The 18,478-nt window shown below is 36.9% G+C and overlaps 1 protein-coding gene across 3 annotated transcripts in view; it reads right to left on the reverse strand.

Annotated features, from left to right (window-relative positions):
• Positions 1-18,478, reverse strand: part of smash (smallish) — a 291,299-nt gene that overhangs the window by 202,113 nt on the left and 70,708 nt on the right. The window contains exon 1 of one of the 3 annotated variants that reach the window (XM_090384891.1): positions 13,625-14,048. The exons of the other annotated variants lie outside the window; for them this stretch is intronic. The gene's annotated coding sequence lies outside the window, so the exon portion shown is untranslated. Of the gene's footprint in view, positions 1-13,624; positions 14,049-18,478 lie in introns of those variants that run through there. 3 annotated transcript variants of the gene reach the window in all.

Here is an 18,478-nt window from a genome sequence, read left to right on the forward strand (position 1 = left end):
TAACTTTATAATATGCTAGCAATTTTTTCCATTCATTCATCAGTTCGGAAAACCATAATCATTAGGTTAAATATTTCATTGTTTTCCGCTCTGCTCTTATTGCTGCATATGACACCTTTTTGTAGTACCGTATTCAAATAAGTAAAAATACACATTGTACTTTGAAAGTAGGATATCTGCGTACAAGCGATATCTAGCTTGAAATGAAAGGGCGACGCCACAGTCTGGTTCCTCGAATCTGACTGGCTGACTAAACATCAAGGTTCACCACAATATTGTGCGTGATAAAATGCATGACATCCTGTAGGAAAAGATATATTGTAACGTTTGCGCGTAGCCATAGGATCGACGCTATTGGCCAAGAACCATGAATGGGAACCACTTCCTGTTTTAATGTTGTGTTTTCACCAGCAGGTGGATCACTTTCCGATGTATAAAAACTGGTGTTTTTTTTTTTTTTTTTTTTTAGTTTAAAAAGGCAGATAAAAACCAAGTAAACTATGTTTGACGTAATCGATAAATTAAATAACAGACTCAGGTGATTAAACTTTGGTGTAAAATCGTAATTAATAAATGGTGAGAATTATTTTTAGTCTTACTTAAAGCAGCTTTTCTCTAGTTGGGTTCTCTAAATCGATGTTTCCTAACCGATAGGTCACCGACACATTCCTGATAGATCATCTGGAAATTTATATAAATCATTATATGTGTATGTTAAAAATCAGCTATAAAAACCGGCTGCTGTGTACAGGCATTCCTCGCACTTTGGCACAATTGATTCTTGAAAATCGCGTCTGAGATCGCAAGTCGAAGTATATTTCTCATAACAGCAAAGTTAAAAATTTGGATGTTCTCGTCCCAGTGGCCAGATAAGGTGTTTTTTTTTTTTTTTAAATAAAATGACCTATAATATTGTACCCATGCAACCATACTGTAAATGTAACTTATTAAAGACTAATAGGAAAGCATCAATGACTTGTCAAAACATCATCAAAAAGAAAAATGTCGAAAAAAATACTGAAAGAATGAAGTACATATTTATGGCATTAGAACTTTCACCCTGCTCTTATTTAAGATTCTTATAAAGGCTAACCTTGGCCTCTTCTTGAATTATTGCTGAACTCAAGAGCGCAAAGCATTGAGCATAATCCTGAATCCATATGGTAAGAAGCCTTTCAGCATCAGCAACAAACTTCGCTCACTGCCTGGTTAACTTTGTTGATTGCATTGGAGCAGAGCCCTTAACATTAGTTTTAATTCTTATCTTATCTTTTCTGATTGTCACCACCGATATGCAAGGGATATCCAAGATCAACTGATGTATTCAGTATTCCAGATGCCTGAAAATGAACATGATTTAATTTCAAATAAGGAAATACGTACAAATAAGGAAACTTTTGAAATCTTCCAAGGATTTGCCAAAGAAATCTTTAACAGACGGCGCCAGCTAACTGGCTTCCATAATGTCAGGATATCTGTCTTATGACTTAATGCAGTCTCTTATGATATAGTTACCTGCCTCGACCAGAATTTATTATTGATTAACGTTCATGTTTTTACCCTACTTTGTACAGAACCTGTCATCGTTCACTATATATGTTTCTCTTCTTCATGTGATTCTGGCATCAGCCCGACTGAGTCTTCTGTTCTACCACGTGTCTTCCGATTTCGTCCTGGCCAAGTCTACCTGAAATTTTATTACACAACACCCGCTACCTAGCTATGCCTCCTGATTATCTCCAATGACTAGACTTCTGATTGCAATTCTCCTGACTAGGTTACATGACGATTGTTGGTTAATCTACCTGTTACCGCATCTCTTGCGGGCGTCCTTCCGCTAGATCTGGAGGTTATTCGAAGGGGCCTCCACTATCCAGGTCTATCCAGGGGCATACCAGCAACTATTCTTGAACACTCCATCAATAACCTGAATGAAATCAGGCAGGAAAAGAAACAAATTGCCATCCTACTACTTCAGACTTGGCAGGACAGATGGACTGCTACCGACAAGGGCCCAATCAAGGAAATTTATACCTTATGTGAATGCCGTATTTCCCAAGTCTCCAAATTGGTTCTCTCCTGGTCTTTATACCACCTACCTCATTACTGGACACGGATCAATAAACCACAAATTAACATCCATGGGAATCATTCATAACCCCTGTGCATGTGGTGAAATAGAAGACTGGAACCATCTAGTATATACCTGTCAACACTATGAGGACCTCCGCAGCATCCTGTTTACTCGTGTACAAGATGAATGAACACAAATGAACTCAAGGAAATGAACACTTATTCATCACAGAAGAAAACCACTACTACTAGTGGTCTCCGCTCCACTCCCAAGCTTCTTGCTCTTCCTTCGAGACTACATTTGAAAGATCGGTTCCTCCCTTATCAGAAGCTCCACCTGGTTCAATCCCTGGATGCTGACTTATTTAAAATCATAGATGATAAAAAGTATAGACGGATCATCCTAGATCTGCACGTGGTCTCCAGAACTACCAACTGATCTCAGATCGTTATGGCGGGGCAAGAGACTCTCAGAAAACTGGACTTGAGGAAAAGCTTTTGTTATCACAATTTGTTATTTTTGTTATTTTGTATTAGTTTTCCTTTCAAGTCAATGTTATCTGCTATGAGTACTTTTTTTTTTTTTTATTATTATATAATTTGCTTATAATTAATCTTTACAATTCCTTTATTATCTCTGCCGTTTGTTAACCCCTGGCATGGTGCCGTGAAGGGTATTGTATGGTCGCGATACCTGCGTGTACCGGTGAACTGTACAATAAAGATCTTATTTATTTATTTATACTATGAGTTTACCAAGTTTGCACAAGCCCTCTTCACAAGACGAAGCACCCTATTGCCAACGCAAAATAGGAACACCCCAAACATCTGATCCTTACCTAACTGGCCAACCTTTCTTAACCTGGATAGGATCAACTGGCCTACGGGCCACCTGATTCGTCAGTGGCAACTTACACGCAGCTCTCTTGCTGTTGTCTTATTTATCCTCCTCCCCTGGTTCCCCTTTCATCTGATGGCGCCTATTGCTCCATTGATAACCTGGAGGATGCCTTCGCCTACATCCTCCATATTTCTAGCTACACGCTCCTTTCTTGCGTACACTCTGTACTTCCCCGACTCTACCTTTTTTTTTTTTTGGTCTCCCTACTTTGTACAGAAAAAGTATAGACGGATCATCCTAGATCTGCACGTGGTCTCCAGAACTACCAACTGATCTCAGATCGTTATGGCGGGGCAAGAGACTCTCAGAAAACGGGGACAAGCCAGAGAATAATGGGCAGCCTGGCTACCTCCTAGTGGTGTGTGCGGGCATCGTGGAGTTCCACCAGGGGCCCTGCGGCCAAATGCCAGGACACGCAACAGAACCTAACGCAATATGTCATATACAACACATAACACTTTTCTGGCATTTACAGTAGTACTGTATTTCTTCACAGCGTACATATGGCGCATATGTGGGAAACCACAGGTGGCGCCTGACCCTAATACTATGCACACTATGTTACCGCATCTCGCTTCTCTTTTCGTGTTCAATATTTATTATTATTTTATTTTGAAGGTATCTATGACATTCATTTTTTATTTACGGTAATTTAAATTTTTCTTTCCTTTTACCATTTTTATTTTATTTAATTACTTTTTCCTTTTTTTTATTTATTTATTTTTTTGCTGGTACCACTAGTTTGGGCTCCCGTTTGTACGGTTTCAAGTGGCATCCACTGGGATTGACTTTTTTTTTTTTTTTTGACATTACACGTACTGTTGAGGTCCGCCTCGTGGCGTGGACAGGTACTAGGGAGCAGCCTTTCTGGTGATTGCTGCTCCAAACAAAACGACACAAGGGACACAGTGTGCAGACACAACACCATATTCATTTCTGGCCATTTTACAGAGTTCTCTATTCATTGCAGTGTACACTATGGCGGAGTGAAACTAACGTTTGGGTGCCGCCCTATATAAGACACAACACATGTCCATAACAAAGCGATTGGCGGATTTATAATTATATTTCTCCCTGACTTCCCCTTTTGAACTATTTCTATCCATAATATAAAGGCTTTTTGTAACAAAGTAAATATGCATCCCTTCGACTCATGCACACAACGTGTTTGCATTCACCTATTTCATGTAATGAAGACGTGTGTTCTCTTTGTTGCTGCTTCATTTTTTTTCCATCTAGTTTATCTTTTAAGCATACGCTAGTCCATTACACATATGGACAAAGGTCAGTCACGATTTCCAGGTGGTCATGCCTGCGGTATGTTCTGAACAACAGTGATGAAGGGAATGCGGAACCAACGCATCTAATCTAATGAAGAACAAGAAGAAAAGGAAATCTCTTGATGTTTTATTGTAGTTTACTCTAGCTGTAGCCTAGGAAACTAATAGCTGTCGTGAAGAACATAGGAATTTACATTTTACCACAATTTAAACTCTTTTAAAGTAGCTCACATAAATTATAAGAAATTAGCACAAATTTTTTGTTCACCATTAAATGTACAAATGGAAGTCAGAGTTGAAGCTAGTATGTATAATTCTTTTGTTCCATTAGTTCCCATCTTGAAAGACTTCTGCTCTACTTTCTGAATAAATGCAACCTTACAAGTTTTTACGATGGAAATATAATTATTATATTTCAGATAAAGGTTGTGATCTATAATTTACGTTTTTTTTTTAATTAATTTGTGCTTAATATTTTAAACTTCACTGCATCAGTAATTACTTAATTACGTAAAATAACCCGGTTTTTTCTCTTTCATAGAAACGTTTTCACAATGTTCTATTTGGTGTAAAAAGTATAATCTCCCACCCTCCTTTCAAACACCCAAAACTATGAAATTTCTATGAGAACTCCAAAACTGTAACTAGTTCAAATCTCAAAGTTTTACTCATAAATTTTGACGAATATTTTTTTATAAATCATTTTAATTTTTAACCTACTTTACGAAAGAAAAGAAAAGTAAGATTATGAAATCACCACGTGTGCTTGTGTCTGTCCTAGTAACTGCTGTGTTTACAATCCTATTCAAACCAGATTCATAGTCAACATATGCGAGATGTGGGGGGAGAATTCTTAGGGTATTTAAATTGACAGATCTGCCATCTTGGAACAAGATTACGGGCACTTAAATTATAAGCATCGCGACTTTAGAACTCTTTATAGTCCGATACAAACCAATTTTACATCAGATGGGTGGAGATCCAGGGGAACCCGATGTAGGTAATTTGATTTCGATCCATCATCCTGAAACAAGTTTAAAACAGGCTCCATTAGTTCTATTTAGAACTTCTTGTTAATTTATTGTGTATGTATGTTGATTTAATGTGTAGAAGAAAAATAACTGGTTTTTATTTCACCTGGAGAGACAGTGTAATATAATAGGTCCTGGACAGTTCAGTATATTGCTGAGCTACAATTTTGTACATTCCAGTACAAAGTATCGTTTTGTTAATATTCACAGGAAAAAAAAAAGCTAATCAAAAATACTGTTTTTCTTATTTCAAGAAGTTTAATCGTAGTCAATCCGCAGCACTTGGGATTTTTAGTTCTAAGAGACAGTTATTGGTGACTACCCTTTAATATACCTACCGCTAAATCCATAAATTCAAAATAACTCCTGTTTATTAAAGACTGCAAGAATGTTACCAAATTTTGCGATATCACATGGATTCGGCTGTGCTTGCGCCGTTGAACACTCGACTACGGTGATGCAATGCACTAAACTAAAATAATGCAGAGTGGTTCCCCTTGTGGGTAGCACAGTTGGTATTATCACCCTCCTCCCCCACCAACTGGAAGAGACCTGAGTTCAAATCCCGTCAATGACACAAGGAATTTTTATGTCATTTTTCACAACGTGGCTGATTTCTCAGCTCAGGCGAAGACAGCATGGTTTTTCCCTTCTGGAAACTTGTGTTTTTCTTGTAGCAAATAGCAGATCGATCACAGAACCCACGCAATTTACAGACAAATTATATACGGCGCAAAATGGTATAAGTTGTTGATGCGCCTACAATAACCAACCAACTATCACAGTTTTTGCTTCTTTTCTCATGAAAAGTATGAGAGAATTTCCTAACCCAGGAGGGGTGAACTCATTTAAAAAGAGAACTCCATTATGAAGAATTCCGTATAGATTTAATTTAACAGGCTAGAAACCAGCATTTGTTTTCCTTATTGTTTTACAAAAGAATGAGCTGTAGTAATCTTTAGATACCTAATTATTATTATGTTCTTAAGTGGTTGAAAATAATGAGTTTGTAACTTACTCAATATCTGTATCACGTGGTTCTGAGCAGGAGGGAGACTATTAGAAAGTGTCCATCACGCAAGCTATTGTTCAGGAAAAGGACGTTTGTGAACTAAATGTCCATGTAGTCGTACGGCAATCTAATAAACTATCTAATGTTGCTTAATATCAATTTTGATGCACTGGGACTGCGAAGCTCAATACCTAGAATGTTTCATAAGGGGGAAAACGTTTCATTTGTGGTGAAGTGGTCCGCAGTTCTCAGTTGCTCTTTATATGTTAAATTAAATGTGCAGGAAATGTTCTGTAATGAGGAAGTGCTACTCAATGTCTGTGCAGAGTTTATAGTTCGGTCTCACCTCATCAGTATGCCTGAGGGGCTTACTACGTGATGTCATAATAGTTAATGATAGGTACAGTGGTCCTACTGGTGTTGCTACCGACTGGTACTTGTTTCTGATTTCATAAACTTAAATTTCAGAAATTTAAGTATTCATTTATTATAATTTTTATATGATAGTGTTTCTATAATATAGTAGTACCCAATACTCGCGCAGGAGGTACTTTTTGAAATATGTATAATATGCACTAAAAATAGTTTTTGAAATATCTGTATCTTTAATATGTATTATTAAAAAAAAAATTACCGTTCACAACGTTTGTCCGTCGTTAAGATTCATCATGAGACTTATGACTTATATGGTGTAGTTAAGATTCAGCTGTCTGTCCTGCAAAATGTATTAAGTTAACAGTGACTGTATTCCAAAGAACATGGAAACATTGTTAATGGAAACATTAAAAACAAGACAGACAACAATCAAAGAAAGGCTCTATGTTTGTGGTTGGATTATATGCGCGTATGAATTTGAATATGCTTAATAAATAAGTATTTCTTTCGGGTTTTAATTATTTTTTTTAGTTATTTGAGTTTTAAAAATTATATTATTCCTCCTTCCCCCCCCCTCCCTTTTTGTGCTCTCTGTAAACCTGATAACGGAGCCCAAAGAGGTTCCGAAACGCCATCGGATTTAGGACACGATTATCTGGCTGTTGAAACTAATTTATTAACTATTGTAACTGTTGAAAGTAACTTATTAACTGTTGTAACCATTTCGTAGTAATTGTACTACACTTTGGAACCATTAATTTAATTTTGTCAGTTTATCGCCTGGAATTAAATGTTTTTATTACTTTAAAGTTAATTATCTATCACGCTACACATGGCATGGATAGCCAATCATTCCAAGTTTATTTCATTTTGACCAGAATCCTTATCAATGTACATAAACTCACAGCAACATATTTTTAATATTAGCATTAACATCCAAGCATAAAAATTTTAATCTATTCAAGAAGTCTAGCAACGTTACAAAGAGCTCTTTAAAATTCGTTTGTTAATCCTTGATAATCTCTGTTTGTGTCCATTTCTTGATGATCTTTGTATCTCTGTGTTCATTTCAGGGAGTCCAGTAATGTTGCTTATCTACTCGATATCACTGAAATCATGTAGATAAGCATTTTGAAAAAGTTCTTTAGAAAACGGAAAATTAAAATCTGTAAAAACATGCTTGAAATATGAACGTGTTCTTTTAGTCAAGTGGTAAGATAAAAAGAAAGAACTTCCATAGTATCAGTAGTTTAGTGGTTTCACGTCTTATTTATTATTATTATTATTATTATTATTATTATTATTTTATATGTAACGAAGTGACCAGATTAAAATTACACGATACAGACTGCTGTATTTTTAACCGATTTGACCTGATAGATTTCGTCTGTAAATATATATACTGTATATATATTCAAAGAATCGAATGATTCCATTAGATTGCGGAATTTTGCGTCTTTCATGATAAGATTAAAAATGCCAAACTTACTAAGCATATGTAAATAACATATAACTGATGTTCTCGTAGTACAGACTTCAGAAACAGTGAGTGGATTGAAACCGGAGGCGAGACCAGTGATTTATTTTTGAGGTAGTGATCTGATTAAAAAATATAGTGAATGAATAAAGAAGAAGAATTGAACCTGCGAGATTACAATTGAATCATGAACGAATTTTTGCTAGTTTAATGCATGCTTTCGAATTAGTTTTGAAGAAATTTGAAAATACTGTATCTAGAGAAGGGCATGTAGCATCAAAATTTCTATATTACAGAACAGTGGAATGAATTTATAAGAGAAGGATCATTAATTAATCTAACTGCTCTGTTGGATATAGTCAAGAAGCTTCAGACTGATTTTGTGGGTACGGAAGAGCGGGGTTGACTTTAACACTTCAATACTTTAATTTCAGAAAAAAATTCTCAAAGTGTGTGTGTGTGTGTGTGTGTGTGTGTGTGTGTGTGTGTGTGTGTGTGTGTGTGTGTGTGTGTGTGTGAGAGAGAGAGAGAGAGAGAGAGAGAGAGAGAGAGAGAGAGAGAGAGAGAGAGAGAGAGAGAGAGAGAGATTTTGGGTCGAGGCGCCAAAGCATAGTTGACATTAACTGTGTACCGTAGCCAAGTGGTCAGGAGCGGGAGTGCAGTAGCACCCGCTCTTTGAGTAGACCGGGGTTCAAGCCCCTAACTGCTGAATACGGTCGATCTGCCAACCCGCACTGGACCAGCGTGGCAGATTATGGTCCATTTCCCTCAGCATGAATTGTTGAGGAGGCTTCCATCCTGCAGTGGGTTGATAATGGCTGCACTTTACTTTTTTTTGATAGAAAATATTTAGGACATTAGGGGTGATTGAATAGCGTTGTCTGGTATTATAATAGGTGAATGGTTAGGATTACCTTAGTATTCCAGGAAATGAAGAAAAAACAATTTTCGTGAGGTTATTGGTGACCGAAAACGCCTCAGCATCCTTACTAGCTGGGCCAGTACAGTTAATAAATGGGAGTCAGCTGAAGTTATGAATATATAAAAGTCGGAACGGTTGGGTTAGATTTTTTAGAATTGGAAGTCGCGCTGCAATAGACTAGTTTACTGCCAAGGATAATTGGCAGTTAACTAGTTTTTTTGGGATGAAGACACGAGTTTCCTGAGCTGTGAACTTGTAAACCTTGCCCGAGATCGAATAACTCAGCCACATTTTATAAAAAGAGTTCTCAGCTTGGTAGACCTTCCATCCTTGGTAAACCTACCATCTGATCAACGATTGCCAATATGGATTCCATCAGTGTCGATCCACTGTGATATTCTGGCTTATATTACCAATCTATAGACATATTCAGTGGAAAAATTTGGTGAAACTCAAGTAGCTGCTAATTATATTTCAAAGGCCTTGATCGTGTTTGATATAACGGTCTTCATCTCTTTTATGGTTTGCCAACTGTTTTTTGTAATTGGATATCCAGTTTTTTCTCTGACCGCTCACTGCTGGTAATGGTTGATGGCTCTCTGTCTTCTAACTTCTCCACTAATGCTGGTGTTCCCCAAGGTTCAGTTCTTTCTCCCACTCTTTTCCTCTTGTATATTAATGACCTTCTTCCATTGACCGAAAATCCTATCCATAGTTTTGCTGATGATAGCACATTGCATTCTATTTTTCAGTTTGAGAAGCCTTGCCCTGCACAATAACTTCTCGAATATCCACTATCAATTCCTTAAATGCTGATCTCCATGTTGTTCTTCAATGGGGCAAAGATAACTTAGTTGATTTAAATCCTTCTAAAACCTAGTCCTGTCTTATATCTTTCAAAAAGGATTTTTCTGCTCCTATGCTTATCTTCGATGATACTCAGATTTCTAGACAAGATCAGATATCTCTATTGGGGATTACCCTGACGTCAAATCTCTCTTGAAATCAGCACATTACAAATATTGCTTCCTCTGCATTTGAAAAACTAGGTTTTCTTTTCACTTTCGGCGTTACTTTTCTTCCAAACAGCTGTTCACTCTGTACAAATCGCAAATCCACCTTACCATGGAATATTGTTCCCACATCTGGGACGGTGCCCCCAAAATCTCTCTCAGGCTTCTAGATTCCATTCATAAAAATTATTTAGGTTAATTAATGACTCATCTCTAACTGTCTCTCCACTCTCTGTCTCATAGACGTTCTGTTTCCGCGGCATGCCTTTTCTATAAATACTTCCCTGGGCACTGTCCTTCTGAATTGGCTTCTATAATTCCCGTTCTCTCTCTCTCTTCCAAAGCAGTCTGAACACGTGCCACAACCAGTCAACATCCTTTTACTGTCCAACTTCACACTCACAGAACCAACTTTTCTTCTTAATTTTTTCATTCAACTCCCGTTTTCTGGCACAGCCTTCCTTTATGCGTGTTTCCTGAAAATTACAATCTACAGAAATTCAAGTCTAATGTCAACAAGTATCTCCTTTAATCTTCTCAACCTTCACCCCATACACGGTACTAAGTACTATAGGTCCAAATACCTCTCGTGTTTGGGGTTTCCCTTAAAAAAAAAAAAAGCAAAAAAAAAAAAAAAAAAAAAAGAAGCTGATTAGGCAAAAGTAACAAAGGAAAATGATTTTCTCTGTGAGGAATATGAGAAGAGAAGGTCGAGTTTCAAGGACAGAAAGTTGGAAAATTATGCGATTCGTTGAGTTCATAGAGCGACAGAGACAACTAGTGAATTTGATAGAATGGAAGTAAAGTGATTTTTGGACAAAAGAGAATAAAAAAGAATCTAGATTGCTACATCTCTGAAGGTTAAGATTCTCAGCTTGGTACTTTACCACCTTCCAAATAGAGACACAATATATAATTATGATTTTAAATTAGATGAGTTGCGCTTGAGAAAACTCATAATTGAAATTCCATTGGCAAAAGTAAGCTGGTTTTAGAAGACTGCAGATGGAAATTACTATATTGATATTAAATTAAACTAACGTATACGGTTTCTGTCAAAGTAACCTAATCAGACTAATTCTGTAAAAATTATATTTTATCACTTTCTTTGGATGATGAACTATTTCACAAGGTACCCTCTTTCTGCATGGGAACATTGCCGGAAACCGTTTTCTGGAAGTCCTTTCAGTGGTGCCGCCACAATGCCCTGAATGACCTTGCAAGAAAAGCAAGTAGTTTTCTAGATTGGGTAAAGAGTGATATGAACAATTTCAAGCGCCTATGGTTTTTTGTTTTTGCCCAAAACAATAACAAATATATATATATATATATATATGTAATTTGAATAATGAAGAATAGTTGGAAACAGATAACGAAGAAAATGTAAAATAAAAAAATATATAAAACATTCATCAGGGGCAGCATAATGCAAATTCCCCAAACATGATGCCTAAAATATAATTAATGTGAATTTTAACTAAAAAATAATATAAAATACATGCCAGTAGCATGACAAAACAGTAGAGCGAAAATATCAAATTAATCTAATCTAATTGGAAATTGCATCGACCTGCTGCAAAATCCACGCGCTCATCAAAGACGCAAAAGTTTCCTTTTTTTGTTGTTGTGGAGGAACAAATACGTAATAGATACAGTAGCTATTTTGATACTGAAAAAAAAAAGGAGACCGGAACTGTTTTCAAAGCGATGTGATGATATTGCTGAAAGGACTTCGAAAGGAGTGGACTCTGAAGGTGGTATTATTACACCACTAAATGTTAGTAATAAAATTTTATGATTTTTTACAGAATTAGTTTGCTTATTTTATTGTATAAAGCCTCATATTTATAAAATGAATTAGGAAGTTTTGTTAAGGTTTATTTCTTTTCGTAGAGGATCGTATTTATTAGCTTATTCAGAATCCATTGAGGTAAAAGGTGTGTGGAGAAAAAAATCACGTAACCCTCGCCCGAGACCGACTAACTCACTCAGCCACGTGGGGAAATAAAAAAAAAAAAAAACCGAAAAGAAAAGCCGATAAAAGTTCCACCTGTCGAGACAGGATGAGAACTCTGGTCATTTCCACTGTGGAAGGACAGTGCTATCTGCTAGCGCTCAGGTCTGTGTGTGGGGGAGATAAAATTTAGATATACTACACATGTGACAACTGGCAGTGATTTCTGCATATATATATTGCTACTTGAACACGCTTTAGTCACTACTGTAAAAGTAGAGGCATTGAGGTTATTGGGAAATTTTCTAAAACAGTCAGTTGGGCCCAGTATATTATCTAGCGTCTGAACTGCGATACCGTTTTAAAGCTGTATCCTCGAAATGTAAGACATATCGTAATCACTCTCGTCTTAGAAGAGTCTTCTTAGGTTATCATGGTTATGGAGGAGGTGGGAAAAAGCCAGTGCTTTGCTCAACAGTCTAAAAATGGTTTTCCCACTTCAGAATCCAAATTAAGCAATATGGTAATATAGCACTGGGCGATGGGAATCGTATATGTTAAGCCTGACGTAGCCGAGTGGTCAGGAGTGAACCGGGGCCCGTGACTACTAAATACGATAAATATTTGTATTGAAGATTTATTGTAAACTCTACTGACTTGGTTGTCGTGTCGTAGTATAAACAGAAAATTTATACATCTGGTATTGACTAGTGCCACGGAGGTTCGGCATTACCTCTATGGGAGTATGGAAGCCATACCTACGTACGTAGTTTCACACCTAGATGGTCACCGCCAGCGTAATACTAGGCATTTATATATAACTCTCGATCCATGCACACATTTGCTAATAGACATAATAGTCCCACCAGTGTGAAAGTATAAGCAGAGGATTTGGTTTTCTCAGAACGACCAACTTCTCTGAATTCTTTCACAGTTCATACATGAGTTGAAAGTAAACGTTTTAGAATTAACAGTTTCAGGAAGAAGTCGTTTTCGGACCCGTGTTAATAAGAACATTCTTGTTATTAATTTTGACATTCAGAAGATTTCTGAATTATTTTGCGTGTGTGTGTGTGTGTGTGTGTGTGTGTGTGTGTGTAAGAGAGAGAGAGAGAGGGATCAGTCTTATACAACTTATGCATGAATTTATAACATAAGGAAATGATGTAAAGCAAATTTTTTTTGCGACAATAGCTTTCTTAATATTCGAAGTTTTCTAACCTTGGCTTTTATCGGATAAATGCACTTACTTGAAGAAGAGGAGGAAAAGTTTATCCCAAATTCTTCTGGCGTCATCTCATGGATGACCAGAAGGCATAACATATTCGCTAGTAAGCGGCTGGGTTAAAAAAAAAAGTAAATAAAAATATTCTAAGCATTGTGTTTGTAATGAAATAGTGTTAGAAATAAAAATAAATTAGTATGCATTTAAAGATAACGCTAATACCTGTAAATATAAAAGAAGTACAGTATTCGATAACATGGTGCAATAAGAGAGAGATCGATAATGTGACGCAACAAATGTCACGTGATATCAACAAGCGTGCGTGCATGCATATGGTAGGTAAGGAACAATGTTTACGTACCCTGTAACCAGCAGATACGAGGGACACGTCTATCTTTCCTCGGCTTCCAGGAGACGAAGTGACAAATTTCACAGTTTCCGCGGTGCCAGCAGTAATTACTCCATCAGATCTGTCAACTCTCAACAGAAACAGGGTAATCGGACACTGTGAGTGGGTAGGCTGGCGGCACCTTATCATTTGGTAGTCACTTGCGGCCAATCCTTGACGGAAATATCACGACGCCAGGTGATAAAGCGTATTAAACTCCTCCGAATGAGAGATAATCGTAAGAATAGTCTTCACCTGAGATTAAAAGCTAGACGTCTACACAACTCTTCAGTCATAATCCAGATCAATGCTACTTTCCTTGCGCTAAAGCATCCAACACTTACTAGCGCTTTCGTCCAAGTTACTACTCCCCTTACGTGGCCGGTAAGTAGATAGCTTGTTGAGCCATCGCCACTGAGATTACTCCGATTGTCGTTCACACATGTGAATGTGGTGGCAGCACTGTCTGCAAAGCAAGTGTACCTGTGGCCACGCATACAGCGACGGGCAGGCAGCGAACCAGAACTTGATTGCAGGATGCAGTAGGGAAGCATAAGAAAGGTCACCAAACAGGCTCGAGAGAGTAGGACGCCCTACGGCAGGTTAATAGGATCTGATTTGCACTGACAGAACTTCGGCAGCACAAACACACGTAACATACCTATGCACCGAACTGCATGTGGGCACAAATAATTAGCAGTCAAACATGACGTCATAATTCAGTTAAGTAGAATATCCTGCGACGACCAACTAAACATCTAAGCAGTGCAATCGGATACTGTTCGAATAAGAAACGATACACATTAGTGACCTGTGTATCGGATATTAAATCTGAGACAATGCACAGCGTAGGAAACAAACTGAACTTTATGAGCAGATCAGTATATGCATATATATTGATTTAGTCAAAATGATCTTGAAATGAGGAAGTGTGAGCACGGTACAGCTTTTCCGTCAAACACTGCCATTAGCCACACTTCTGTTTTGCATGTTAGTCGATACATCTCTGTTTTGTAGCCATTTTTAACATTCCATATAACAGTGTAATGATTTTTTTTTAACAAACTTAAAACAAATCATCCCTATTGATGTATTTATTGCATTTATTTTCAGGATGCACGTGTCTGCGCGCTCGTGGTTTTTAGGTTTAAAATTCGCTCATCAGGTTTAAAATTTGTTTATCAAAGTAGCTAGTTCTAAGACTATTATCGATTGTCACTTCAGTATAAGTGACCAATATATGCAAGGCTGCGATGCTTTTCCTCTCCGCTTCTGGGATGGTATCCTGTAACTCCGGAAGCAATAGCGGAAGTCAGAGTGGGCACGAAACGGCAGATGTGAAGGGAAACAGTGGAAGGCAATGCTTCTGATAGATGCCCTGTATAACCAGTTGATCACGTGGACAGTAGAAGTAATAGAGAGTTTTAACACAACAGTGAAGAGAATGGTAGATACAGGAAGTAGCTTTTCAAAAGTCCCAACACTTTCATAAGCGTTTTGTAACACGCATATCCTCCAGAGATAGGTTCGGGTGTCGTAATGCTAGTACTGTATATATTTTCCTCACGAAATTCTCTTGACTGAGAGAAGTGTGAAACAATAATCCTTATTATAATGATTATAATGCTCTTTACTAGCTTAATTAGTCCACCTCAGTGTGACACATTTAACTGCATTTTATCGAATTTAGTGGTTAATGTAATTTCTACTAAACACACACACATATTGTGCTCGTTTAAGTTCATTGCATCATTAATGTAGTTAGTTTTACCACTGTATTCGAAAAAATTATTAAAATGTGTTAATGTTTTTTTACGGAGCAGAATGAGGTAAATATTCGTGGCCAAAAGAGTTTTTTGATTGTGCAGGTGTACTTGTATAAACATACGGGAAGGTTATTGTTATATTTTTAAGATGTATAAATTAAAATAAAATTTATAAAAATAAGAAACACCAAAAATTACTATTATTTTATATTAAATATCAGTGAGAATATTGTGCTTTCAGATTTTTCAAAAATTCTTCAAGTGTATATAGCATACTGTCTTTACTGTCATTAACAACCCTGTCAACCTTCATGTCATCTGGGGGCCTCCGTAGCCAGATGACCAGGGCAGGAGCAGCAGTGCGTAGCACACGCTTCTTGATTAGACCGGGGTTCGAGCCCGTGTGCCACCAAATACGGAGGATGCTGAGAGGCCAGGGAATTGACCACCGCATATCCCCGGAGGAATATGGCCTTAGTTGCTAATGCTCCTAAAAACCAAATAACAACAGCATATTCCCGGAGCAATAGGGCCTTAGTTGCTAATGCTCCTTAAAAACCAAATAACAACAGCATATTCCCGGAGCAATAGGGCCTTAGTTGCTAATGCTCCTAAAAACCAAATAACAACAGCATATTCCCGGAGCAATATGGCCTTAATTGCTAATGCTCCTAAAAGCCAAATAACAAACAACAAACATCATGTTATCTTCAAACTTCGACATTAAACCTGATATACCTTCATCAATATCATTGATAAATATACAAAACAACAATGGGCCCAACACAAAATCCAATTTGTATAGCAGTCGTCCATGTGCAACGGTATCAAAAGCTTTCCTGAAATCCAAGTACAGTAAAAAAGGTAAACTGCAGCCATTATCAATCCACTGCAGGATGGAAGTCTCCTCAACAATTCATGCTGAGGGGAAATGGACCATAATCTGCCACTTTGGTCCAGTGCGGGTTGGCAGATCGACCGTATTTAGCAGCCAGGGGCTTGAACCCCGGTCCACTCAAAGAGCGTGTGCTACTGCACTCCTGCTCCTGACCAGTCGGGTTCGGAGGCCCCAAGTACAGTATATGATATCGAAATTATTTTTTGCATTCAGTTCCTTTGTGACCACATCATAGTATCCAATAAAATTGGTCAGACAAGGCTTCCCTTTAACAAACCCATGCTGTCTCTGAATTATTACTGCAGTCTTGTGTAGATGATCCTGCAATGCTTCTTTAACCAGTAATTCCATTATTTTTCCCTGAACACAAGTTATACTGACAGGTCTATAGTTACTTGTGTCACCCTTTGATTCCCCTTTGTGAATTGGAGATACATTTGCACATCTCCAGTCCTCTGGACATCTCCTGAGTCCAGGGATGCTCTCATAATTATGGTTAAGGGTTTGCTTACTTCCTTTAATGCCTCCTTTAATATAACTGGATATATCCCATCTACCCCAGGTGCCTTTCTTATGTTTAACTTCAACAATTTCTCATCTACTTTGCTCTCAGTTATTACAAAATCATTAAGCTCCTGTTAGAGTTTAATAAGCTTCTGTCCTCCACTTCCCCACAGAATTCCCCATGTGTGAATGTAGATGCAAAATACTCGTTCAGTTTGTCAGCTATCTGAGTATGATCACCAACACTGGAACCATCGATATGCTCCATAAACTTGCTTTCTTGAATCATATGCCTCTTATAATGCTAATGCTAATATCAATATCGGAATGAACGAAATTCTCAAAATATTTATGATCTTAATTTCGATTTCTCAGATTTCTTTTTAAAACATTTGGCCACAGACAAATGCTCTTTTAGATATAGCGAATAGTTCCCGTTTGGACGTACTGAATTTTAATGAACTTTTTCTTTCATATCGTTGAAGAGTAGGTAGATCTTGTTCAGGTGCTGCAGTGTTTTTCATCCCTCAAAACCGGCAAACCCATAGCAAGTTACGGACACGGTATATTGACGTCTGGAGAGACCTTTGTTGCAGTGATGCATATTGTTAAACAATCCAACCCAGCCCAGCCAGCAATCATAACAGAAAACCACAAAATTTTTGTTCTCAGATTCGAATAAAAGGAGACAATCATTGACTTTATAGACATATATTATGAACATACAAGTATAAATATTGGGGTCTGGCCCAAAATCCCGACAGTATCTACTATATTGTAAAAATATATGAATATATTTCTATATATTTGTTAGTTTTTTAGTAAGTAAAAATTTACCTTATTAGATTAATTTTGTAGAAAGGTTATAAAAAATATATATATAACGACAAATACCTGTCTCAATTTGAAGATGATGTTTTCTGTTATAGAAACAAACAGTTTTAAAATACGATCGGCAAATAAAACGACTTAATTAATTTTACTTTATTATATTGCATTTAACTGGTAATTATTCAAGTCGAATTTTGGTATTTGTGTAGGGCGTTTGAGCAAAAATTATAGGTACAACATTGAAATGCTACAGATAAAAAAGTGAAATAAGAATACTTTCGGTATATGAAAATTGAGAGTAATGTATTTTGGCAGCTGCGTAACATTTGTCATTAGTATCATTAGCATAACTAAAATTGTAATTATACAGGTATTTGTTGTTAGCTGTACTTTCACGGATTTCTTTGACAAGTATATTAGGCATGACCATCGGCGCCGGTAGGGTGTATTGAAAAGCGTAACAGGAAAAAATATCCCCGAAAAAAATATCCTATTTTCTTCTTATTATTATAATACTTAAGATTATTTAACTATTATTAAGATTATTGAAGTATATTAAGATTATTATAATTCTTAAATGTTTAATTATAATTTGTATGATTTTTTGCAAATTTTAATCTGTGATTTTGATATCATTAAACTGTGATTATTGTCAGTAATGTGGTTTTTGTGAACTGATTGTATACTATTAGTATATATATAAGTGTGTGTTGTTTATTCATTAATATGACATAAAACATTAACGATTGATTGATTGATTTGGTAGTTGTTGGCGCATCGGCTTCTGTGGCCATATTGCACCTCCCAAGGTTTTTGCAGTACTTTGAT

This window comes from Mastigoproctus giganteus, chromosome 11 (genome assembly GCF_048544385.1).
Source record: "Mastigoproctus giganteus isolate SK-2022 chromosome 11, ASM4854438v1, whole genome shotgun sequence".
NCBI classification, from domain to species: domain Eukaryota; kingdom Metazoa; phylum Arthropoda; class Arachnida; order Uropygi; family Thelyphonidae; genus Mastigoproctus; species Mastigoproctus giganteus.